Source organism: Toxorhynchites rutilus, chromosome 2 (assembly GCF_029784135.1).
Source record: "Toxorhynchites rutilus septentrionalis strain SRP chromosome 2, ASM2978413v1, whole genome shotgun sequence".
In the NCBI taxonomy this organism is placed as follows: Eukaryota; Metazoa; Arthropoda; class Insecta; order Diptera; family Culicidae; genus Toxorhynchites; species Toxorhynchites rutilus.
In genome coordinates, this window is record NC_073745.1 from 310,946,547 (window position 1) to 310,971,985 (window position 25,439).

Sequence of the window (25,439 nt, forward strand, 5' to 3'; positions counted from 1 at the left end):
CAGCAGGAACTAAACTTGAATGCGCAACAGAGAAAAAGCCGCATCTCGTGTTGACAGTCGTGTTAAACGGGCGGAAAAATAAACTTTCGAGTTCTGCTGAACTTTACACCTGTAATTGCGCAATTTTCCACGCTGCTTTTTTTGCAGGCTGTTGGCTCGGTAAATTTCTGGTGTTTCCTGATGGAGGTTAGGGAATTTCGCATTCGGAATAGTTTGGGGGAAAGATTGTTCGGGTCACGGTGCGGTTGCAGCATCAAAGCTCGAAACAGAGAACACAATATTCTACGCACAGTGCATTCTTTGTGCTTCGTTCAGAATTCACTTTATTTTTTTGTGCTTCGCATACAAACAGCAGACCGAAATTGCTCATAAAAGCATGAGAATTCTCTCATTTCATCATCCACCCACGCACCGCCAGGTCAGGTCAAGGATTACTTTCCCAACCGTTTATCCCAACAACCTCGCTAAATAATTGATTATGCTGATGAATGGGATGCTTTGAGATGCTTTGTTCGTTCCTTCCGGCGCATGCATCCAAACCAGCATTTCGTTATCGACAGCTCGTAAATTAGAAACGGAACGGCAAAGCAATAACACACAGAAAGATGTAAAAAGTAAGAGATCTGCAATTTCTTGTATTTCTCCTCGTTTCCTCGTCCGGGCGTTCGTAGTTTACAGGAAATCGAAATGAAATTTAGCCCGGCGTTGCTTTCTTTCGTTGTATTTTTTTTTTCCTGTCGCCCGAGATTATCTCTCACACTTGGTATTTTCGATCAATTTTTGTAACTGTTGCTCTTAAAAATACACGCAAAAAAGCAATTTTCAACTTTGAGCGTTTTTTTTTCGACCCTCTCTCGAGCGGTGGCAATTAAAAGCATCCGTTTCGGTGGGGGAAAATGCAAAATTGTGTTTTGGTTGGAAATTTGATTGACGCGTTTCGGAGCAGGTCAGCACATAAATGACCGGCGTCGATGATAAATGCCGATCGATAGTCAAATTTTATTTGTCGTCAAAGGAGGGGTATGGACATAATCGAAAAAAAAAGAAAATTAAATTCTGAGTTTATCTGACCCAAGCTGAGATAACCTTTTTTTTTTGGGGGGGTCCTCTAATGAAATTGTAAATCAGTTTTTACGGTCGAAATGTGGAATTGGAAGTTATTGCCAATGCCAAATTGTTGCCACGCAAGCACGAATCAAACGTGCGTCCCGGGCGATCGAAACGGTGCTTCCTTGTTTCCCTCCGAATGGTGTTTATAATACAAGAAAGCGTTATGATTACACTGCCGTTTATGTTCATTCAAATGAATGCAGTTTTATTGCTTCCACAAATGATTCCTCTTGCTGCAGTAAATTTAAGTTAATTACAAATTATGAACTGTAAATTCCCTGGAGAGGAAAACATTGAAACATTGAAATATATATGCAAAGAGGTTCTGCCACCAGACGTGTAAACACGATATTGCATAGTAGAGAAACTTAAGTCAAGCTCAGCGTAAGCTGTTTAGAGACTGAAACATTATGATTTGTTTCCAGAGAATTGATCGTTAAAATGTGTTGATTCAAGTTCTATATCTGGTGTTTTGCCACTTACATACTCATTGATGGAGCATTCATTATGAGTATCCACCTTTAAGTGCCGATTATTAGTGATACCCATGTGTTACTAAAATCGAAACGTAAAAGTAAATACAGGGTGGGCCATTTAAAGTGGAAGGATTTGTTTTTGCAATAGCAAAGTAAAGAAGTGGAATTTAAAATTTTTTTTTTAAATTCATTTATTTTGGTCCAAGGAGATTTGTTCTAACTACTTTTTGATTATGATATCTCGTAAATGACCGCCTCTGGCCTTGACCGCAAAATGTGCCCTTTTTCGGCATTTTCCATCACTTTGCCCAATGTTTCGGCCGATATGGCAGCAATTTCTTGTCGGATATTGTCTTTCAGCGCAGCCAGGGTCCTTGGTTTACCAGTGTATACCTTGGATTTTAAATAACATTTCGCGCAATAATTTGGTCGTGGCAGCTGCTGTATTGCATGTAGCGCCGTCCTGTTGGAACCAGTAATTGTCCAATTCATTATGCGTCGGAGAGTGGTTCGAGCGATGCCTAACTCTTGCGAATGATGGCGACCTGATGTCGATGGAGTCTCTGCAACACTGGCTCGAACGGCATCAATATTCTCGTCGAAACGTCTTGGTCGTTGTCTGGACAGATGACTGGCATTACCAACACTACCAGACGATATAAATTTGGCATATAATCGACGTATAGTGTTGTCTCCAGGCGATGTTTTAATTTTATTTTTATTTTTCCACGCACGTTTAGTTAACACAATTGAGAAGCTATTTTGAATGTACAGCTGAACAATTTCAGCGCGTTGTTTAGGTGTGTATTGTTCCATGGTTAAAATTGTACTGTAATGACGCTTCCAACGCGGTATGACATTTGTTAATCTGACATCTCTGTCAGAAGTTATGGGGTTGCCAGATGCTTCCACTTTAAATGGCCCACCCTGTACATAACAAAATCATAACAAAAATAGATAGGGTTGGTTGCGCGGTCCCTTACTAAACGACCGATCGTGAGTTCAAAGCTCAGGTCCCTCAATTCGCCACCTTTGTGTTGTTATAGAATAAATACGTTCACGCAACAGTCATAAGTAAGAGAGATCGATTCACGGTCGGAATTCTGTCTTTTTTCCATCCATATGAGTTCTGCTTGCAACATGCATCATCGGTCTATTGTGCTATTAATAACACAACAATGATCATATCAACTGTCTTCGCTGTCCGGTGTAACTGAACAATGGAACCGAAGGAATACTCTTACACCTAAATGGCTACTGTGTAATTTATGTACAGATACGAGAAACATGTAACATGTACACGATTTAATCCGGCTCTGTCACAGCTAAAATGCTAATGAGCCTAAATAAATAAACAAATAGGATAAGAAAAAATAGATAATCAATCCTGAATGTCGTGTTACATAAAACTCATTCTTTCTTTTTTTTTCTCTTTTTTCTTGCAGGTAGAGTTTCAATAATTCAGTCAAATCAGCCTATATTTACTAAATAGTTCATCCTATCACCCCTAGATGTACAAGTGTTAATTGTTGCAAAATTTTCGAGATCTTGTAGCTGTTGGTGGAGAATTGCGAATAACTTATAAAAAGGTACTTTATCGAACTATTTAATTCTGAAAATTGTTAACACCGAATTTGAAAACGCTCGAAAATACATCATGTGGTACATTATGAACATGAACCATTGAGACTTTCCAGACATTCCAGAAAAAAATGAATGTTCCGTGACAACAAGCTGGTCCTCAAGAAACCTTTTTTATTTTTATTGTTAATTGGCTTCCTTATAATTTGAAATTTAAGGCAATTTGTTTTCTGTATTTTTAGTCTATAATTCAGAAATTCCATGGAAAAGAGATAGACCGAAAAATGAAGTGACTCCAGTTCTGCTCAAACCAGCTGTACTTATTCGTTATTCAAAAAAATACACCCGAATTAGTTTATCAGGCCCTTAGGTTACTCATTCCTGAATTAGGAAGGTCTAAGAAATCGGCTTCTCACCGGTTTGATCGAAAGTACCCATCTTAGAAAATTTGTAATTTTGCTAAATGCTAAACTGTACCTCAAATGTCTATTATTGATAAACATTTAAAAATGTTTTAGACGTAGGACTACATCTTTCGATCAGGGTGCCGAATCAGAAAACAGGTCACATTTTTATGAAATAATGTTAATTCTAACAACTATTCTCGCAACGAAAGTATTTTGATTATTTGCTCTTTATAGGATCACAAAAAATCTAATTAAGAGTTATTTGAAAAATTTAGATTCATATATATAAATAAAAATGTAAGGCAAAATCTGTTGGTAAGCGGAAAACCCGAAGAAGGGATGGTCCGATTTTAGCCTTCTTTATTTTGTTGCATTCGTCTCTTCCCGTAGATCAATATAGTGGAGAGAAAACCCGGAAAATTTTCGGAAAAATTGAATTCCCACATGTTCGAAAATTACATCATAATAAGCGTTGTTAGTCCATTCGATATTTGCGCTATCGAAACTGATCTTTGTTCGTAAGTGGAAATGGATCTTCAGGCTAAATAACGCATTTCCATATCTTATATCTATAAATAAAAATGGAAGGCCAAATGTGTTGGTAAGCGCAAAACCCGAGGAAGGAATGGTTCAATTTCAGTCATCTATATTTCGTTGTATTCGTCTCTTCCCGTAGATCAATATAGCGGAGAGAAAAATCGGAAAATTGAATTTCCATATGTTCTACAATTAGATAAGCGTTGTTAGTCCATTTGATGTTTGGCGCTAACGAAATTGGTTTTTTTCGAAAGTGGAAAAGGATTTTCAGACGGAATAACGCATTTCTATATCTTCTATCTATATAAACAAAAATGGAAGGCCAAATGTGTTGGTGTGTCCTAAACCCGAGGAAGGAATGGTTCGATGTGAGCTGTCTTTATTTAGTAATATTCTCTGTTTCAAACATGTATTCCATGCAAAGGAGAGACATGTTATTTCCAAATGCTTGAAGAATCTTGAACGAGAATTGTGTCTAAAAATATTTTTATATTATAAGGACGATTTTTTGTAGAAGTACTAGACAATTTATATTAAAAGGAAATTGCAAAGAGTCAAAGGGTAATCAATCAATGAAGAGTTCAGTGATTAGACTCACTAACTATCACTAAGAAAGAAAACGTGGATGTTTGAAAGTATTCAAATCAAAAAAGCTATTTTGGGTGGGACGAAGTTCGTCGGGTCAGCTAGTACTAGAATATTATCTGAAGTAATAAACGAGAAATGTGAATAGAATAATTTCGCATGCCTACGTCAACAATGCGATCGTGTCCTGCACACAACAGCTAAAATTTCAATTTTTGTGTATAGAAAGCTGTAACTGTTTTAAATCTCAGGAATGGTGTTTTCAGTCGTTATATCGTTCTGTTATGGTTATTTAGCGTTCTCCGATAAAGAGTGATTCATATGTGAAGTGTGCTATTCAAGTAGGATATGTAGCACATATCCTAACGTAGGACTACGTCTTTGATTTCTATCAGTATGGTGCCAATGAAAATGATCATCTTGAATTTCAAAAAGTCGTAAAAAATGTTCATCACCTCGAAAAAACACCCTATGCAAAAAAAACAGCCCAATCGGACTTAAGCGAGAGTGCTGTTTTTTGCAAAGCTGTTAAATTTTGATTTTTCTAAAAATCGAAAAATCACTCAAGGAAATCGGGGTTTTGAAAAAAAATATTTTTTTTTTATGCCAAATGTCTGAAAACGTTTTGTTTTTGTCAGAACCGACACTCTGGGACTTCGTTTCTTTTTTTGTTCGTATAAAAAGTGAGGAAAGGTAGACTAGTTGCGAATTGGCATTGGCATTAACCTGAATGATGGACATTACCTCATTATCGTTTTCCAAGAGATAGATGAAGTTTTCACGAAAGCTTTGCACTGTGTACTTTGTGTGACATAAAAGCGGGGCAGTTTGAACTTGAGATATTGTAGAAAAATAGCATAAGTGATCAGCCGTTTTTTATACAAGTTTATGGAAAAACCTAGGTGGGACGTAACTCAAAAGTCAAATAATATATTGAACTCGATGAACGGAATTCAAATTGAAGGGCTGTCAAATTAATGTCATTCGAAAAAACAGTTCATTTGTATGAATGTTGAGTCGTTTCCAGTAGAAAATTACGTTGCCAAACAGGGATTGAATCAAGGCTGGCTGGGTTGTAAGACTGTTCCACACAACCAGTGGTGCTGTCGTACCAATGAACGAGAATATTACACCACATTATAAATTTGGATCTTCTTTGACTCTCAGGAAACACAGACATTTTTTTTTTTTGAAAATAAAAGATAAGTTATTTTAATATGAAACCTTATTTGCAAAGTGTCTCTTATTTTGCTGTTACATATTGTACTTCCAATTCGTAAAATATATAACGCAAACTCGCCTCTCGCTTGCATGAATTCTGTACCAGTATGAGTGGATAGCACATTTAATAAAACTTCTAAAGAGGTATTCTAGTGTAGAGACACGATTTTCGGACTTTTTTTCGTGCTCCGAAAAAAGAGCACAAAATTTTTTACTATCCATTATATAATCATTTGTTTATCTATCTTTTAACAATAAAACAAAAATTGAACGGAAGAAAGTGTTCAGAACTAGGATAGTTATAAGCTGGATAGCTGGATATAAGATGGAGTAAAGAGGTTAAAAAAAAGTTGCGCAAAAGTCAAAAACATATTTTTTGACAAAATGGCGACCGTTTCAAAAAAATGCTGTTTAAAACGTTGTTTTCTACGTTTCATGTTTTTTTTAAAAGTAGGAAAATTGAAAAATTATGATTTTGTATAGGTTCACGCGATTGAGACATGCATACAGAATGTATTCATATAACCATAAATCGGTTTCATCGAACTTGAGACATCGTGTACGTCAGTTCAAAAATACTAGTTTCGAGAAAAGCGCCTTTGAAGTTAATTGTTATGGCCGTACTTGTATCACTTAAATGACTATAACTCGATATAAAATGGGATTTCGAAAAGTCCCTTCCTATTGTTTACCGAGTTAGAGTCATTTTAGTGATGCGGTTTCATAACTGCTACGGGCATAACGATGAACTTCAAACGCGGTTTTCTCGAAACTAGTTTATTTTTTCAAATTGGCGCACAAGATATCTCAAGTTCTACTGAACCGATTGAATTTGTTGAATTGTATGGATACAATCTGCAGGCATCTCTCTATCGCATGCACCTCTGAAAGTGATATTTTTTTAAATTTACTATTTTTAAAAATTCGGGAAACGTAAGAAAAAACGTTTTTTAACTGCATTTTGTTGTTCAAACGGCCACCATTTTGTCAAAAAAGATGTTTTTGACTTGTCCGAGGTTCATGCGATAGCGGCATCGTTACCGATTCAGAATCTGTTCGATTTTTTTGTTTCAGATGACCAGAAGGGTTGGAATCGTATACGCCAAGACACAATTTTTTTTTGAACCCTCTCACTTCATCAGCTCTTAACTATTGTAGTTTTGATTGTTTTTTCTTCGTTAAATTTTTGTTTTATTGTTAAAAGATGGATGAACAAATAATGATATAATTGAAAGTAGAAATATTATTTGTTTTTTACGAAGCTTGAAAAACGTCCGAACGTCCGTTTCGAACAAAAATCAATTTCGTTAGTGCCAACATCAAATCGACTAACAACGCTTAGCTAATTGTAGAACATATGGGAATTCAATTTTTCGAAGACGGGAGAGACGAATACAACAAAATACAGGAGGCTAAAATCTTCGGTTTTTCCGCTTACCAATAGATTTTGCCTTACATTTTTATTTATATAGATATAAGATATGGAAATGCGTTATTTCACCTGAAAATCCATTTCCACTTGCGAACAAAGATCAATTTCGATAGCGCAAATATCGAATGGACTAACAACGCGTATTATGATGTAATTTTCGAACATGTGGAAATTCAATTTTCCTTCCACTATATTAATCTACTACCAACCTTCCGATTTTTCTCTCCACTATATTAATCTACGGGCAGTGACGAATACAACAAAAAACAGGAGGCTAAAATCGGACCATCCCTTCTTCTTTCCTTTTCCGCTTACCAACAGATTTTGCCTTACATTTTTGTTTATATAGATTGTTACCCGGTGTTACCCGCACTGGTTGATGAACTCTGTTTTTATTTCAGCTTTGAAAATTGACTATTAGTTGCAAAATTGCCGTTTAAACTGATATTTCTTGTATCGCATGGGAAACATTCTAGACAAAGATTCCTTGAGGGAAACGTAACAATATGTGGCCTCAGATCTCACAAAACAACGCTTTCTCTAGTGGGGGGCGGGCTTGCCCCCAGATCCCCTACACTTAATTTTATCCTGAAGGATTATTTTGTTAATAATAAAAATCAAAATGTCGAAAAAATGTGTTGCACTGCATATTATACTGTATATTATATTTCGACATCATATATAATATATGATGTAAAGAGCATTGTTCTGTATTTACAAACAGAAAGATAAAATGTGGAAGACACCAAACTAATTATTTTGTGATACATTCGAAAACCAGGACTGCATGTTGGGAACCCGAAATATATCGCACGAAGAACAAATTATAACAGATTTTTTTTAAATGAAAGCAACATATTAAACACACTGTTCATTGAATACTTATTTAAAGTACATAGTACTTAGAAGTACACAGAAAAAAATCTCATCTTGTTCATCTTTCATAATCTTACAAGTTTTGTATCACGACCAGTACAACACTCATTTACAAACACAATGCAATAAAGATTCAGTTTGAAGAAAGATACTATGAATAAGTGCACGCGTTTCCCGCTACTATCAATTTTTGATGTTGAGTACAATACTGAATTTTGGCGGTTTATTTGAACCCCTATGTGGTTTAACATAGGATCTATTGTGAAAAACGTACTTTTTCGTTTATTTCACGCCATCCTCAAAAGCTTCAAGATAAAAAATTTTAAAAAAATACTGAATGTGCATCTTACTACGGTGTATCAAGAAAAATTATTTAAAAAAATAACAAAAATTTTAATACTAAAAAAAATATTGAAATTTTGAACATATGGATTCGAATAAACCGTCAAAATTTCTTATTTAATATCCTATACAATATTTGCCATACAGCTGGTGATTTGGTTTGGGGGCACTTTTTACTCCCTTACCCGGCCAGGCCCTTTGATAATCTACCACCCTAAAAAGATTCTCAATTGGGTAACTGATACCATGTTTACGAAATATTTCTCCTGTTATATTATATATATTGAATGGCGTTAACTTAGTTGAGATTTCTCAAGCCAAATAACACGCCTTGAATGTATTCCGAGGGACAAGCTCTAGAATACGCGTGACCATAGTGCAGGTCGAAGGAGATTTTTTGACGGAAAATCCCCCGGCCAGAACCGGAATCGAACCCGAACACCCGGCATGATAATGTGAGACGCTAACCACTCGCCCACGGGTGCACTTCTCCTGTTATGGGAATTATAAACAAATACTGAAAGTTTCTCGAACTCCTTATAAATATACCCATTGAAGTTAACGTGACTCCTCAAAAAATAAATTGGAGTTAATTACAGTAGCGATAAAAAATGCAATTGATGGCCAATGAAGAGTAAAAATGAAACCTCCATGACAGGTCACGAGCGAACCAGGCACTCAAAGAGCACCACCATCTTTGTGCATATTTTGCGCAAAATCCGTTCCAACCCAACCCAACTGGATACCAACAAAAATATGCACATTCACCAAGATCCTCTCCGCGTGATAGCGACCAGCGAATCGAACGGACGGTAAGCCAACCAACCAGATGTGCTTCGGTGGACACAAGTTGCTACTCGAGTGTGTGTATGTATGTTCTTCACATCCTCCACTCTAATCGGGCTGCAAACAATTTGCTGACGAGACATCAACAGAAATATCGGAACGGGGGGATAACACATTCGAAGTCAGTGTCAGCAAAAGCAGCGCGTTTCGTATGACAACAGCAAGTATGTAACATTATGAATCGTTTGACCATTTGATGATTATTCAAATCGTTGGACATTATTTGTTACCTATCGTACTCACGGTTTATGCGATCAATGTGGACCTCTTACCTGCAAAGAATAAGAGAAAATATGTTTATGTAATGTGTGACACTATGAATAATATATAGAAATCTTAAAAAACAACACACGTGGATAATTATTGATACAAAATATCAGATGGTTCAGCCGAGATTATCAGCTACACCGCCACAGCTCATTCATGTCCCGTGGGAAGGATTTGCTTTGGGACAGCGAGAGTCACATTGTCTCGTCTTTCATAAAGGCCGATCGATCCCCCCACCAAACGCAACGACGCTCACGCGCTTCCGGTAGCTCTCCGCGAATGGTACATCCTGCACGCGCCGCTCGCACCGCACGCGAAGGTGAAAAGAGCCACTTACCGTAATCATTTATTTACATAAATTATGCTCTCGCAGGGGTGTAATTGAATTTCGCTTTCCCTCCCATCGAACAGAAACCAATCATCATTCTTTCTGGGCGCAAGTGAGCCTGCTTTTGCGGCTTGTTCGCGCGGAGTCCATTCTCCGTTCTCTTCCGTTCGTCCCGATGATCCACCGGCTGCTGGAGAACTTTCATCTCTTTCCGTCTTTCCGTCCATCTCTTCAAGAGTGGCCTCGCGCACTGATTGAGCCGTTTAACGTGACAGGAATAAGTTATTGAATTTCTGCTTTCGGTTAGTTCATGTGCGAACTGAGACTTCCCCGTGGTGGGGATTCACGTCGGTGTCCCCAATGAACGACAGTTCTGAGTTCATTTCAGTGCAGGTCAAACTGAAAAGTCACCCACTCCCCGCCGGGATTAAAGAGTGCCGAAATTTAAATCAAGTTAATAAATGAAAGTCATTTTAAACAACGTCTAGCGGTAATCGGACAAATCGTTACAAAACCGGTCACGACTCGCGCCTGACGGCTGGATCACTGGACAGGGTTTGTACTCGAATGCGTGCGGTGTATGACCGCGATTGCGTTGGGTCGTTTTTTTTTTCTTTGTGGTTTTTCGCTGAGAAACACATCTCTATTGACATTGAAAGCGCTGCGCGAATCCACCGAGCATCCTCTCTCGTGCGCAGATTTTATCGGAATGCAGACAGCTGAATCACCGTTAAATGGATGTTGAATGTAGACACGAGCGCAAGATATTCCCTTGCCAGGTGTCGAGTGTTGCCGTTGTTTAATGCATCGAAACCGTCTGCAGTCCGTGGTGTATCAGTAGAAGATTTCGCGGAGCCGGTTTACCTCTGACAAGTTGTCAAGCAGTCGAGTGCATTCCGTAAACAAGGTCTGTATCCGGAATAGCATGGATACTCAAAACTGTAAAGCACCCATTCAGCCTGTTTTTTCATGAGTATGGGATATGTTGCACAAACTCACTTTTTGTAAACATAATTATTCTACACTAGCTGACCCGGCAAACTTCGTCCCGCCAAAAAATTGTTTTTTGTTATCAATACCTTCAAACATTCACGTTTTCTTCTAATCGCATAACTGTTCATTGATTGATCTTCTTATCGATCCCTATAAATTTACCTTTTACTTTAAAATTCCTAGTATTTCTAACAAAACTCATCATTATAATATCAGATTATTTTTAGACACAATTCTCGTTCAAGATTTTTCAACCACTTGCAAATAACATGTTTCTCCGTTACATGGAATAAATGTTTTATACAGAAAATATGATAGAATAAAGACAGCCCTAAATCGGACAATTCCTTCCTCAAGTTCTGCTCTTATCAACATATCCGGCGATTCTTTTTTTTTTTTTTTTTTTGTATAGATAGGAGAAGATATAGGAGTGCGTTTTATCACATTAAAATCTATTTCCAGTTTCGAAAAAAGATCAATTTCGCTAGCGTTATCGAATTTTCCCTTTTTCCTTCAGAGTTTTTCAAAAATTTTTAATTGTCATGATTGGTTGGAATATTTTTGGTTGAAATATGTGTAATATTTTTATGGGACCCCCTCTCCATTCCAGAGGAGGGAGGGGTGTCAATGTGGAAATTTGTGTTTAATTTGTATAGCAGCCCCGAGTCAAAGTTTGAGTTTTTTGAAAATCGAAAAATCACCCAAGGGGGAAGTAAAGGAAATCTGAGTTTTCGAAAAAAAAATTTGTGATGCCAAATGTAAAATGGCATGAAATGTCGAGATCCAGTGTCATCTCGAAAAAATTTTTTTGTCAAAAATCGACACTCTGGGACTCTGGGGTTTTTTTGGAATACGAAACGAAAAGTATGGTTTTGGGTGCCAATAAAAATAGTTATCTCAATTTTTCATTCGGAACTTGCTAAGAAATGTTGATTTGAACGATAATATGTCCTATGCAAAGTATTAGCTCGTTCGGACTTCATTTACTGGTGTCACAAACGTCAAATTTGGGTTTTTTTTTTTAAACGAAAAACCATCAAAAATCAAGGTTTTTAAAAAAAAATGATGCCGAATGTCTTAAAATTGCATTACTCGTCGATATTTACGGTTATCTCGAAATTTTTTTTCACCCCTCTTGGGTGATTTTTCGATTTTCAAAAAACTCAAACTTTGATCGCTTTGCGCCACTCTCCCTTAACTCTTTGTGGTCGTTTGTCTGCTCTCAGCCACCAGCAAGAAACCATGCTAATCTTATTTTTTACTCAATCAAGTATCAGTTTATGCTTTTCCTAAACGAAGCTTGATGTCTAATGAACCTGTTCACGAATCAATATGGTGCTTCTATGAGTAATAGATAACGGTACTCAGTATCAAACAAAGTGGTCACCCACACAAGATAACGCACAGTGTGTTGAATGCATGAGAATGTGATACAAAAAACCGTAATAGCAGAATTTAGCCATTGTAACACTTTGGTGTGATGGAAAAGATTGTTCATAATATCAGAACTACTGTTTGCATGAATGTCTCATGTTATTTGAACAATCGTATAAGTGTCTCAAGCGACAAAATCTTTGTTCACCTAAAGTGGAAAGTTCTGATCATTTCGGATACGCTGAAATCATTATTTGAGTAACTACTGGTTTGAATTATATCGAAGTAGTTGTTCTAAAAAAGCAGATCAATTGTTTGCATAAGTGCTTATGTCATCTAAATAATCTGTCAAAAATTCTGTGTTAAAATTGAAAAGTGCTTTTCGGATGCACATTGCTGGCATTAATTATACATTTATTGCATTGATGGCAAAGTGTCTCATATTCAACGTATAATAAAAATAAAATTATGTATTGATTATACTTCATATGATTTACCCTTGGAGACTGTTTCGAAGGATTTCGAACGAAGACAAATTATAAAACATAATTTTTATACAAAAACATCACATTAAAATACATTGTAAAGTTAATACATATATAAAAAATGTTAATTTTTCATAATCTTGCATGTATCATTGCTTTTTCAAGGAAAAATAATTCCGTCCAGTACGATACCCATGCCCAAATTTAATACGACCGCAAAGCGTTAAGTCCGATTGAGTTCAAATTTAGCATAGTGTGCTTTTTTGGAGGTGGTGAACATTTTGTATAAGGTTACTTTTTGAAATTTTAGGGTCGATTTTTTCCCATACATTCATTGGCACCCTATTGTACATATTCCTTAGTATTCTTATCGTCAAATCTGGTCCAAATTTATTGGGGATTCTCAACCATTTACTTCATTCTGGAATATGCCCGCTCGATCATAGTGATTTTAACTACATACAACCAGCTCTGTTTGAGTGGTACAGGTCGTACTCGATTATCCGGAGTATTGATTTTTTTTTTCATTCCGGATAATCGAATCCTCCGGATAATCGAGTCAAAATATTTTTTTTCTTTATTTGATTTTTTTGCATGTATTTTTCGTTTTTTGAAAATAAAAGAGGAATTTGATTTTTGATTCATCCCCTTAAAAGTCAGAAAACATCTTTCTCACATGAAAAAAATAATTTATCCAGATTCTCTCAGGAAGTGATAGACTTCTCTCAGGAAGTGATTGATGAAAAAAATCCTCCTACGCATATGTTCGAATTTCAACAATGACAGAGTTACAGAACTTTTTTTTTGTTTCGGACTCTGCTGCGTCAAACTGACTCTACATTAAAAAGTACACTACGGAAGACGATTCTGATGCTTTCATTTGAAAGATGAGAAAATTTAGTACAGGATATAGTTGTGAAACAACTAAATTAGTGAATTTTAATAACATTCTGGAAGTCAAACACTTGAAAGTTAATAATTTTTAATGTGTTATTATGATTGTTATCCTAAAAATTTATATTAAACTAGATTGTTTCTATAAATTAAAATGAAGTTCTTTAACCGCTCCACAATTTGTTCTTCAAAAATCACGATTTTTACCTCACTGTACATGTAACTTCACCTTAACGTTGAAAGGTTACATTTCTTCATGAAATAAGCCATATTAGAAATATAAAAAAACATATTGTTTTCTAAACTGAATATAATCGAGTCAAAAATTGTATATAATCGAGTCCAACCTGTACTGTATTCTATTAGTCAAATAATTTCATTTGATACCAATATTGAGGGGATTGCAAAAAATACATAGACGACCATTTTGTGGCGGCGACCTTTTCGAATTTATGTTGTTCATAGTGTAGTGTATTCTCCAAATCAAGCCATTCAGCCAATTTTTGCGGCGGCCAAATTGAATTTTTTAAGATCATTGAATACGCAGTTTTATAATGACAGTAGAATTAAATGTATGTTCCAAATTTCCGATCAATCATTCAACTGGTACGGGGTCAATTTTCTATTAATGTGGGACAACCCAACAAACATTGAAACATACATAGAAACAGGTCAAGCTGAATGAAACCATTCAAAAAGTAATTAGTTGTTTGGGGACTGCGGCCATCTTGAAATTGGATTTTTCATTATTTGCAATGTTCTACTAGTCGAGAGCTTCCTTTTGATATATTTTTAAGCATTTTTCATAAATAACACTACTACTCAAGCCCTTTTATGTGATACCATATTGATGGGGTTGTGAAAAAAATATATATGGCGCCATTTTGTGGTGGTGGCCATTTTGGATTTAATTTTTCATAAATAACTGTATTCTACTAGTAAAGCTCTTCCATTAGGTATGGTATTGATGGGGTTGTGAAAAAAAAAATGGCACCATCTTGCGGTGGCGGCCATTTTGGATTTGCGTTTTTCATAAATAACTGTGTTCTACTAGTCAAGCCCTTTCGTTTGATACCCATATTGATGGGATTCTGAGAAAATATGTAATCCGTCATTTTGTAGTGGCCGCCATCTTGGATTTGCATTTTTCATAAATAATTGCATTCTACTAGTCAAGCCCTTTCTTTTCATACCCATATTAGCTATTCAATATAGAATTATTATACAAAATATTCAAAATTTCCGAAAATCAAAAATAAAATACTCCGGATAATCGAGTCTAAAATTCCGGATAATCGAGTCCGACCTGTATATCTCCCTGAAATAAATAAAATATATTTCTGAAATTTGTTATTTAATTTTTGCCCAATTATTTTGAAAACTAGCTGAGGTCAGAAAACGTTATGAAATTTAAAAAAAATCTGTAAGCGTTAGTTTGGAAAATTTTTGGCAGAAAATTTCAAAACATGACTTGGGGGGGGGGGGGTGTGTGCAGATTTAGCAATCCATTTTTTCACTATTTCCTAGGGTAATATGCATATGTAATATGGGTAATATGGGTACAAAATTGATCCACCAGAAAGTGTAGTCGTGGAATTCACATGTCAATGTGCTATTTTTAAGAAATCATGAAGTTCGATATATCACAGGGTGGGATTTGGTTCTGGTTATGGAGCGGTCACTTCCCTCGGAAACCTGATCCGGAACATATCCAGGTTACGTCGATGAGTGTGATTGCTTCTGAAGCTGATTATTATAATATATTTTTAGAGTTGTTTTTTTTGTAGTTTTTTTTAAATTGATTTTTCTCACTTGTTTCAATAGTAATTGCAACTATTAGATTACTGTTCCAACTCGTAAAGTATCAGCTAGTTGTGAATTAATATGGTTAGTGTCTGTCAATCGTTTTGATGTGCTAAAAATATGTTTCTTCACCATGCTCAAAAATGGAAACGAAAATGGTATTCAGAAAGATATTATTTTTTATGCAATTTCATAAACGATCTCTTGGGAACCACTGAAGGAAAGAACCTTCAGATGATTGATATGTCATATAAAAAAAAATTAAAATTCAATTACATGATCCCTCCAAACAGCCAAAGTCTCTTTTCAGTAGTACGATTGATCAATTTGCCCCCGGATAACGGTACCTTTCTATACTCAAAGCATCGGATATCGCTTGTTCTGCGTCATCATTTACATTTATTCAACGAACAGAAAAGTCTACATGAATTTTAAACCACATTCTTAATAGTATTAAGAATAACATCGTAGTCATCCAATAAATACATGAACATTAACATTGAAATCAAATAAGATAAAAGCTTCATTAAAAGAACACACAACACAAGAGTATAAAGGAGAGCTATATCTATCTAGGTCTGGGTCGTGTATGTGGCAAAGTATGCGGAATGCTTATTTGTCTCTTGTTTCGCTCGCTCGTATTAATCTTATATTGCTGTTCCATATATATTATACAAATGCTTACCAGCATTTGAGAGTCGTGACATTTTCTGTTATTTTTAGGCTCATTTAATGTAACAAATTGGGATGACAAAACATGGGCTAAAAATCTAGGTTGTAGGATGTCTGCGATTAACCTGCGAATAAAGTTCAATGAGTTAGCCATCAGAACTTTTGCACGCTTTTTATACATCGGACAGGCAAAACATGGCCAGTGACTACAAACTTTTGGTCACGCTTTTACCGCTCACGATCATCACCTGACTACACGCCGGTGACCATTATTTGGCCACTCCGTTGTTTTCGAGCAGCAACGCATCCGACTCATCCAATTAGTCAGCAAATGGGCATACCATTAACCATATCCAGAGTACGTTTTTCACCAATTCCTAAACCACCTAAGACTGATTTGGATGTTCCGTCGAATCGAAGCGTTTCCTCTATCTCAGCGCTTCTCACAACAATTTCCACACTTCCATGCCAAAAATGGGATAAAACGACAGGAAGCGCAAGCCAAAAAACAACTCATCTCGCAAAAGATCGGCGTGGGGGGAGAGGTGATACTGATTAAGCGAGGAGGCCAGGAAGGAAATCTTATTAATTTCCTATTAACCATCGAAACGCACGCCCACGCGTCATGGCTGTGGCCTTCCCCATTTAGCTTTTTAGTCTCCGTAAAGCCAAACCAAAACGCGGGGGAATGTCGGAGGTATTCGGGGAAATCTCCAGTTTAAAGCACCACAACCTCCGAGAAGGTGCGTGGGAGACCACTTCTGCCATGTAAACTTTAATTTCCCATGAGTGGTTATTATTGCCGCATGCGAATGACATTTTGGCAACTGATGAATGTTTTTTACATGCGCTGGTATAATTTTTGCTTTACGACTCGAGAGTATGATGAAGATAAGAGCTTTAATGTTTCATTTTGATCGGGCGTGAATTTTGGGAAACTTTAACAGGTTCGTTGTTCATCACTTATTTTGTCGTTTTTGAAAAATCTCATGACAAGATGACGCTCCAAATTCAGAATCTCTGATTCGAATGCAGACACAAGTCATCCAATTCAACCAGTTGTGCCTTTTCCTTCCTCATATTTTTATCGTACGAACCGGAGCATATCGAGCGGCGGTTGACCTTGCCTTGATCGACCGCGCATTTCGCGTGTTTTGTGCAAATCCGACTGCGGTCTCCTTTGATATTGGCGTACGGTTTTAATCGAAGCAGTTTTTGTGTCGTGCGGGGGCGTGTGCTGGAGGCATGTTTCTTTTGCTCCTGGCCCCATTTTGCCGACGCAGAGAATGTCTTTCGGAGGATTCGGAGAGTGGATTCTCCAGGGCACCTACGCTTTTTGGAAATTGGAAATTAATAAAGGATCATGGTAAAGATTTGTGTTACGTTGTGAGACACCGCGTGTGGTGATTTTTTTCTATCATGAAATTTTACGTTGTAATTTTTGAGAAGCACAACATTAATATTACACAAAATTCACACTGACACTGCAAATGTACTTGTTCTCATTGCTAATCCAGTGTTGCTGACCTGATCCAGTTGCGGGAAGGCCAACGTTGATAGTTGATCCACTAATGGCTGTCATTGGTAACTTTATTGTTATTTGAAATTTGTCCATTAAAAAAATCAGAATACCAAAGTGATCTACAGTACAATAACAATAATTTGTCGAACAGGAACAGAAACGATCATTTGTTTGTTGTGTTTTTTGGCATAAAAAAAATAATGTTTATAATTTTACTCACGTGCATTTTTCAAATCGTCTGCAAAAATTATGAATTTGTAAATTTATCAACATACAAACGATTTAATTTAAAATTATTATTTCGCACTTCGACTTAATTTTTTATATTATTTGTTTTGTATATTGTATCATAGTTTGAGCTAAATCGGCTTTGAACTGTTCGATGCGTACACAAACGAACAGAACATTTATTTATATATAGCTGAGGGAAATAGATACATTTTAAATGATTTTGAAACACATTCTCAATTCACGATTTTCTAAAACAATTGAAAAAATATGTTTCCATCACAGAGAACACATATTTAATACGGACTAGTTGATTTTTATTAGAAGCTTAATTTCAGAAATCCACTATGGTCATATCAAAAATCAAGTCAAATATCATTCGCTATCCAACTCTTGACGAGTAAAGTTCAGTGTCGGTATTGTGCGTTGCCACTTTTGCTATTGTGCTATTGGTACGAGTGAAGGTCATTGCTGTCCGCTTTCGACCTGACCTTTTGTGAAGTGGAACGAAGGAACAAAGGAAGCAGCGCTCTTGCAGCGAGCCGGATTGCGGCTGTTGAACTGATTCGGCATAACGGGATCGCCATCGCGTGACTGTCGCAAACGGGATTCATCATCACGTGGCTGCGTAAGCTATTCTTGCGCTATTGTGTTGTCTCCGTAGCGCGTAGCCTCTGTCTCTCCCTGATTAGGGCAGTAGAGCGCATTATTGGAACAACTTATATATTAAGATTATTGTTAAAATCAATAATAATTTAGAAATAAGACAGAAATTTTTGTAAAATGGAGAATAGTGGAGGATCTCCAGAGATGGAGATCTCCGATAATGAATCTCATATAAGATCTGGGAAAAAACATAAACGAGTCCCTCATAAGGAAGATAATTCTTCTGGGGACGAATCCGCTCATCCTACCAAGCCCCCCTCTAAGAAAATTGCAAGCCTCCCTTCTCAACCCACTGTTACTTCCACTCCCCCTCTCCCATCATCGATTTCGCTTCCCCCTTCTGATGCTTCCGATCCAACCCAATCCTCGTCCTCGTCCTCATCCTCATCCTCGTCCTCGTCCTCGTCTTCCCCCTCTGTTGTCTCCGCTCCACGTGTCAGAGTTTATCCAGAAGATGCACCTGGAACTGGCCCTTGGGTTGTTTTCCTCCGGCCAAAACCGAAAGGAAAAAACCTTAACGTGATTCAGATCATGAAAGATCTGGCCAGATACACTTCTGTATCTGAAATTCGCAGGGTTAGACCGAACAAATTGCGAGTTGTCGTGAATGAACGGAAACACGCAAACGAGATTGTTGCTGATCAACATTTCACTCTCGAATATCGAACATTTATACCCTCCCATAACGTAGAAATTGAGGGGGTGATAACTGAAACGGGTCTGACGAGCGAGCAAATAAAAGCAGAAGGAAAAGGCAAGTTCAAGAAGCTCCCCTCAATGGAAGTGAAAATCTTGGACTGTCGCCAACTCGGGAAACTTTCCCATGATGGGGACCAAACTAAATTTACGCCGTCCGACTCGTTTCGAGTCACCTTTGCTGGTGCCGCCCTCCCTGACTACGTTATGGTGGACAAATTGAGACTACCTGTGCGACTCTTCGTGCCAAAGCCCATGACTTGCAACAAATGCAAGTCAGTTGGTCACACTTCGGATTATTGTGCCAACAAGGAGCGCTGTGCCACTTGCGGAGAGCAACATGAGGGGAAATCCTGCAGTGCGACTGAGCATAAATGTCCATATTGCGGGGATCCCCACACGAGCTCTCAGTTTGTGAAAATTACAAGAGTCGCTGGGAGAAACAGAAGCGCTCTTTGAAGGAACGCTCGAAACGCACTTTTGCGGATAGTTTAAAAGGCGCTTCTCCACTGGCCCAACAACAACAACCAATCAACACACAAAATGTCTTCGCCACGTTGCCCGTTGACGAAATAGCAGCGGACACAGCTAACGGGGGCACACCGTTCATTTTCCAAGGGAATCCCCGGCGCAAAAATGTGGCCACTCCCAAAGTTCAAGGACAAGCCCCTCCGGTGATACCCCCTGTTAGCATGCCTAAAAAATCGAGTGCAGCGGACAAGCAAAATCAGGTTCCTCCTGGTTTCCGTGGGAATAATTCACCTTCGAATGGCCCAGCACTCGAGGGGACATCAAAAACCCCAACTGTCCCTGTTATTCCGTCCAGTTCAACTTCCCAATCGGGATTTATAAAGTTGTCTGACCTTTTGGACCAAATCTTCAAGTGTTTTAATGTTTCTGACTCCATCAGAACCCTTGTCATCTCAATGCTTCCAGTATTAAAGACAATTTTGCAACAATTGATGCAAACATGGCCCCTCCTTGCAATGATTATCTCTCTTGATGTCTAATTCAAATAGAGAGGTCGGAGATATCACTGTTTTACAGTGGAATTGTCGTAGTCTTATCCCTAAATTGGATACATTCAAAATTTTAATTCATAACTACAATTGTGATGTTTTTGCTCTGTCCGAAACTTGGCTTTCTTCGCGAGATGATATCTCTTTCCACGATTTTAATATTATACGCTTGGACCGTGATGATAGATACGGAGGGGTGCTTTTGGGGATCAATAAGTGCCACTCATTTTTTAGAATTGACCTTCCACCTATTGGAGGGATCGAAGCTGTTGCTTGTCATGCAAACATCAGAGGCAAAGACCTCTGTATTGTCAGCTTGTATTGGCCTCCGAGAGCTGCGGTTAGCCGCAAACAACTTGATGACATGTGCTCACTCCTTCCTGAGCCACGATTGATCTTGGGAGACTTCAACTCTCACGGAACTGCCTGGGGGAACAGTACGACGACAATCGTTCATTGTTGATATATGACCTTTGTAACAGCTTCAATATGACCGTTTTGAACACTGGGGAAACAACACGTGTACCTAAACCTCCTGCTAACCCAAGTGCTCTTGACCTCTCGCTTTGCTCGAATTCACTATCGTTAGATTGCAAGTGGAATGTAATCCAGAACCCCAACGGTAGTGATCACTTGCCAATCAAAATTTCACCATTGGGTTGAATTCTTCTGAATCTATAAACGTGGCATATGACCTCACAAGACACATTGACTGGAAAAAATATGCGGACGCGATTGCTCTAGCCATCAATTCCAGAGATGGTTTACCTCCATTGGAGGAGTATAACTTCCTTTCTCGTTTGATCTATGACAGCGCGGTTCGCGCTCAAACGAAACCCATCCCAGGTTCCACCATTTCCCGAAGGCCTCCCAATCTATGGTGGGATAGCCAATGTTCCAAGCTTTATGTAGAAAAATCGAATGCATTTAAAGCTTTTCGGAAACGTGGAACCCCTGAAAATTTTCAGACGTATTTGGACCTTGAAAATCAATTTAAAAACTTGATCAAAGGGAAAAAACGTGCTTATTGGCGAAATTTCGTGGGAGGTTTGTCACGAGAAACGTCAATGAAAAAATTATGGAAAGTGGCTCGAAACATGAGAAATCGCTCTTCAACGAATGAAAGCGAAGAATATTCACATCGATGGATTTTTAATTTTGCACGGAAGGTTTGTCCTGATTCCGCTCCTGTGCAAAAAATTGTTCGAGATATACCACAAGGTAGGTGCGATCTTGATTCTGAGTTTTCGATGGTAGAATTCTCTCTTGCTCTGCTCTTATGTAACAATTCTGCTCCGGGATCGGATAGAATTAAGTTCAACTTGCTGAAAAACCTCCCTGATGTGGCGAAACATCGCTTGTTGAATTTATTCAATCGGTTTCTGGAGAATAATATTGTTCCAGATGATTGGAGACAAGTACGAGTTATAGCTATTCAAAAACCCGGAAAACCCGCGTCCGACTTCAATTCGTACCGCCCAATAGCAATTGTTGGAGAAAATGATCTTGTTTCGCCTTGATCGATGGGTTGAAACGAATGGCCTACTCTCAGATACACAATATGGGTTCCGCAGGGGCAAGGGGACGAATGATTGTCTTGCGTTGCTTTCTTCAGAAATTCAAATGGCTTATGCCGAAAAAAAACAAATGGCTTCAGTATTCTTGGACATAAAGGGGGCCTTCGATTCTGTTTCAATAGAGGTTCTGTCGGACAAATTACACTCTCGGGGTCTGCCGCCTCTATTGAATAATATGTTATATAACTTGCTTTGTGAGAAACATTTGAACTTTTCTCACGGAGATTCGGCAGTAAGTCGGGTCTCTTACATGGGCCTCCCCCAGGGCTGATGTTTAAGCCCCCTTTTGTACAACTTCTATGTAAGCGACATCGACAATTGCCTTACACAAAATTGCAGCCTAAGACAACTTGCAGATGATGGAGTGGTGTCTGTCGTAGGACCAAACGAATCCGACCTGCAAGGACCCTTACAAGATACTTTGAACAATTTTTCAACCTGGGCCATTGGGCTAGGGATCGAATTCTCCACGGAGAAAACAGAGATGGTGGTTTTTTCTAGGAAGCATAGACCAGCAAAACCAAAGCTTCAACTTTTGGGTAAACCGATCACTTATGCTATGTCATTCAAGTATCTTGGGGTCTGGTTCGACTCCAAATGTACTTGGGGGGTCCATATTAGGTATCTGAGTAAAAAATGCCAACAAAGAATAAACTTTCTCCGTACAATTACCGGCACCTGGTGGGGAGCCCATCCCGAAGATCTTATAATGTTGTATCGAACAACTATTCTCTCAGTGATGGAGTATGGCAGTTTCTGTTTTCAATCAGCTGCCAAAACACACCTCATTAAACTCGAGCGAATTCAGTATCTTTGTCTCCGTATCGCGTTGGGATGTATGCCCTCAACGCATACCATGAGTCTCGAGGTTTTGGCAGGCCTACTCCCACTAAAAGATCGCTTCAATTTATTATCTCTTCGGTTCTTCATCCGGTGTAAGGTCATGAACCCATTGGTGATCGGAAATTTTGAGCAGCTGATCGAGCTAAATTTTCACTCCGGATTCATGAGTTCATATCATGAATTCATCTCCATGCAGGTTGATCCTTCTTCGTATATTCCCAACCGTGTTTGTTTCCCTGACTACATCAATTCCTCTGTGCATTTTGATCTGTCCATGAAGCAAGATATCCATGGATATTCAGATTACCAACGATCGAGGATCGCTCCAACGATCTTCGATGAAAAGTATGGGGGTATCAATTGCGATAATATGTACTTTACTGATGGGTCCACTATAAACGAGTCCACAGGATTTGGAGTGTTCAACGAATTTTTTAGCACCTCACACAGTCTTCAGAATCCTTGCTCAGTGTATATTGCTGAATTGGCAGCAATACACTGGGCGCTGGACAGCGTCGCCTCACGACCTGTTGAACACTATTACATTGTAACGGATAGTCTTAGCTCTGTCGAAGCTATCCGTTCAGTGAGGCCGGAAAAGCACTCGCCGTACTTCCTTGAGAGAATACGAGAAATTTTGAGTGCTTTATCCAGACGCTGTTATGTCATTACCTTTATCTGGGTCCCTTCACATTGCTCCATTCCGGGTAATGAGAGGGCTGACTTATTAGCAAAGGTAGGTGCAATTGAAGGCGATATTTATCAGCGTCAAATCGCCTTCAATGAATTTTATTCTTTAGTCCGCAAAAATACCATCGCTAACTGGCAACGCAAGTGGAATGAAGATGAATTGGGCCGGTGGTTTCACTCGATTATCCCTAAGGTTAGCCTCAAACCGTGGTTCAAAAGACTGGACTTGAGTCGGGACTTTATTCGCACCTTCTCCCGACTCATGTCCAATCACTGTTCGTTAGATGCACTACTCTTCCGTTTCAATCTTGCCAGCAGCAATCTCTGCGTTTGTGGCCAAGGTTATCACGACATCGAGCACATTGTTTGGTCGTGCGAGGTGTATCTGGTCGCCAGATCGAATTTAAAAAACTCCCTTCGGGCCCGAGGAAGACAGCCCAATGTGCCGGTGAGAGATGTGTTGGCTCGGTTAGACCTTGATTACATGTCCCATATATATGTTTTCCTTAAAGCTATAGATCTTCGTGTGTGATTGCCCCTACATCCTTATACCCTCCTTTCCTTCCTTTGCGGGTAATTCGTCCCCTTGCTATAAATAGTAGAATAAGTTGAAATGTAAATACACTATAGATATACGAATAGATTTATAAATTGAGTGTTCATCAACATTGTTACAATTTCCTTATATCCCATCCTTCTCCTAAAAATATGTCACCCTCCTAAACTCGAGTACACCGCGAGTAATCGGTTTTCCGCCTTACTAACCATAGATGTAAGAAAATAGTTTATATATATAGTTTTAAAATTATATTTAAGAATTCGGCTCCTTTAAACTTAAGTAACTGAGCCTGTAAAAATAAACGAATTAAAAAAAAAAAAAATATCAAAAATCATTTTTCTTCAATTTGTTCAATATTTTTATGCCGTAACAACATTCCTTGAAGTTATTTCTATATTGTGTCCTACTTTGAGCTCAATCGGTTTCGTACTTTTCGAGTTTTTGACGCATACACAAACGAACAGAACATTTATATATATATATATATACAAATATATATATATATATATATATATATATATATAGAGAGAGAGAGAGAGAGAGAGAGATAGATGAGGGAAATCGATAAATTTTAAATCATTTCGAAACACAATTTCAGTTCACGATTTTACACTTGGAAAAAAAGATATTTCAATCACATAGAACCCATGTTCAACACGGAATGATCGATTTTCATTAGAAGCTTAATTTCAGAAACGCACTCTGGCCATATAAAACATATTTTTTTTCTTCAAATTTTTCAATCTCTAATGCCGTAACAACATTCCTTGAAGCGAATTGTATATTGTGTCCAGCTTTGTGCTCAATCAGTTCCGTACTTTTCGAGGTTTTAACGCATACACAAACGAACAGAACATTTATATATATATATACTAGCTGACCCGGCAAACTTCGTCCCGCTCAAAATTTATTTTTCGTTACCACATCCACGTTTTCTTACTAAGCGCACGTTCATCGGTCCAATCGCTGAATTGTTCATTGATTGATTTTCTAATCTACCCTTTAAAATTATTTTTAGTATAAAATGTCAGTACTTCCACCTATACTCGTCATTATAATATCAAATTATTTTCAGACACAATTCTCGTGCAAGATTTTTCATCCACTTGCAAATAACATGTTTCTCCGCTACATGGAATAGATGTTTGATACAAAAATATGATAGAATGAAAACAGACCTAAAACGGACAATTCCGAGTTTTGCTTTAATCAACACAAAATTTTCAATTGTCATGTTTGGTTGGAATATGTTTGGTTGAAATATGAGCATTATTTTTATGAGACCTCCTCTCCTTTCCAGAGGAGGGAGCGGTGTCATACCATCATAGAAACATTTCTCGTACCCAAAAACCCTCACATCCCAAATTCGGCTACATTTGGGGGTAGATGTGTTAAACCACCATAAAAACG

At 37.9% G+C, this 25,439-nt stretch overlaps 2 protein-coding genes across 13 annotated transcripts in view; one reads left to right on the forward strand and one right to left on the reverse strand.

Annotated features, from left to right (window-relative positions):
* Positions 1–25,439, forward strand: part of LOC129764515 (uncharacterized) — a 312,433-nt gene that overhangs the window by 256,920 nt on the left and 30,074 nt on the right. For 3 of the 12 annotated variants that reach the window (XM_055763674.1, XM_055763676.1, XM_055763678.1), the window contains one exon: positions 3,098–3,175. The exons of 7 other annotated variants lie outside the window; for them this stretch is intronic. The gene's annotated coding sequence lies outside the window, so the exon portion shown is untranslated. Of the gene's footprint in view, positions 1–3,031; positions 3,176–25,439 lie in introns of all 12 variants that reach the window. 2 more of the 12 variants (XM_055763673.1, XM_055763677.1) reach the window with 1 other exon arrangement.
* LOC129764514 (HIV Tat-specific factor 1 homolog) overlaps positions 1–25,439 on the reverse strand; it is a 214,582-nt gene that overhangs the window by 99,013 nt on the left and 90,130 nt on the right. The gene's annotated exons all lie outside the window — the stretch shown is intronic.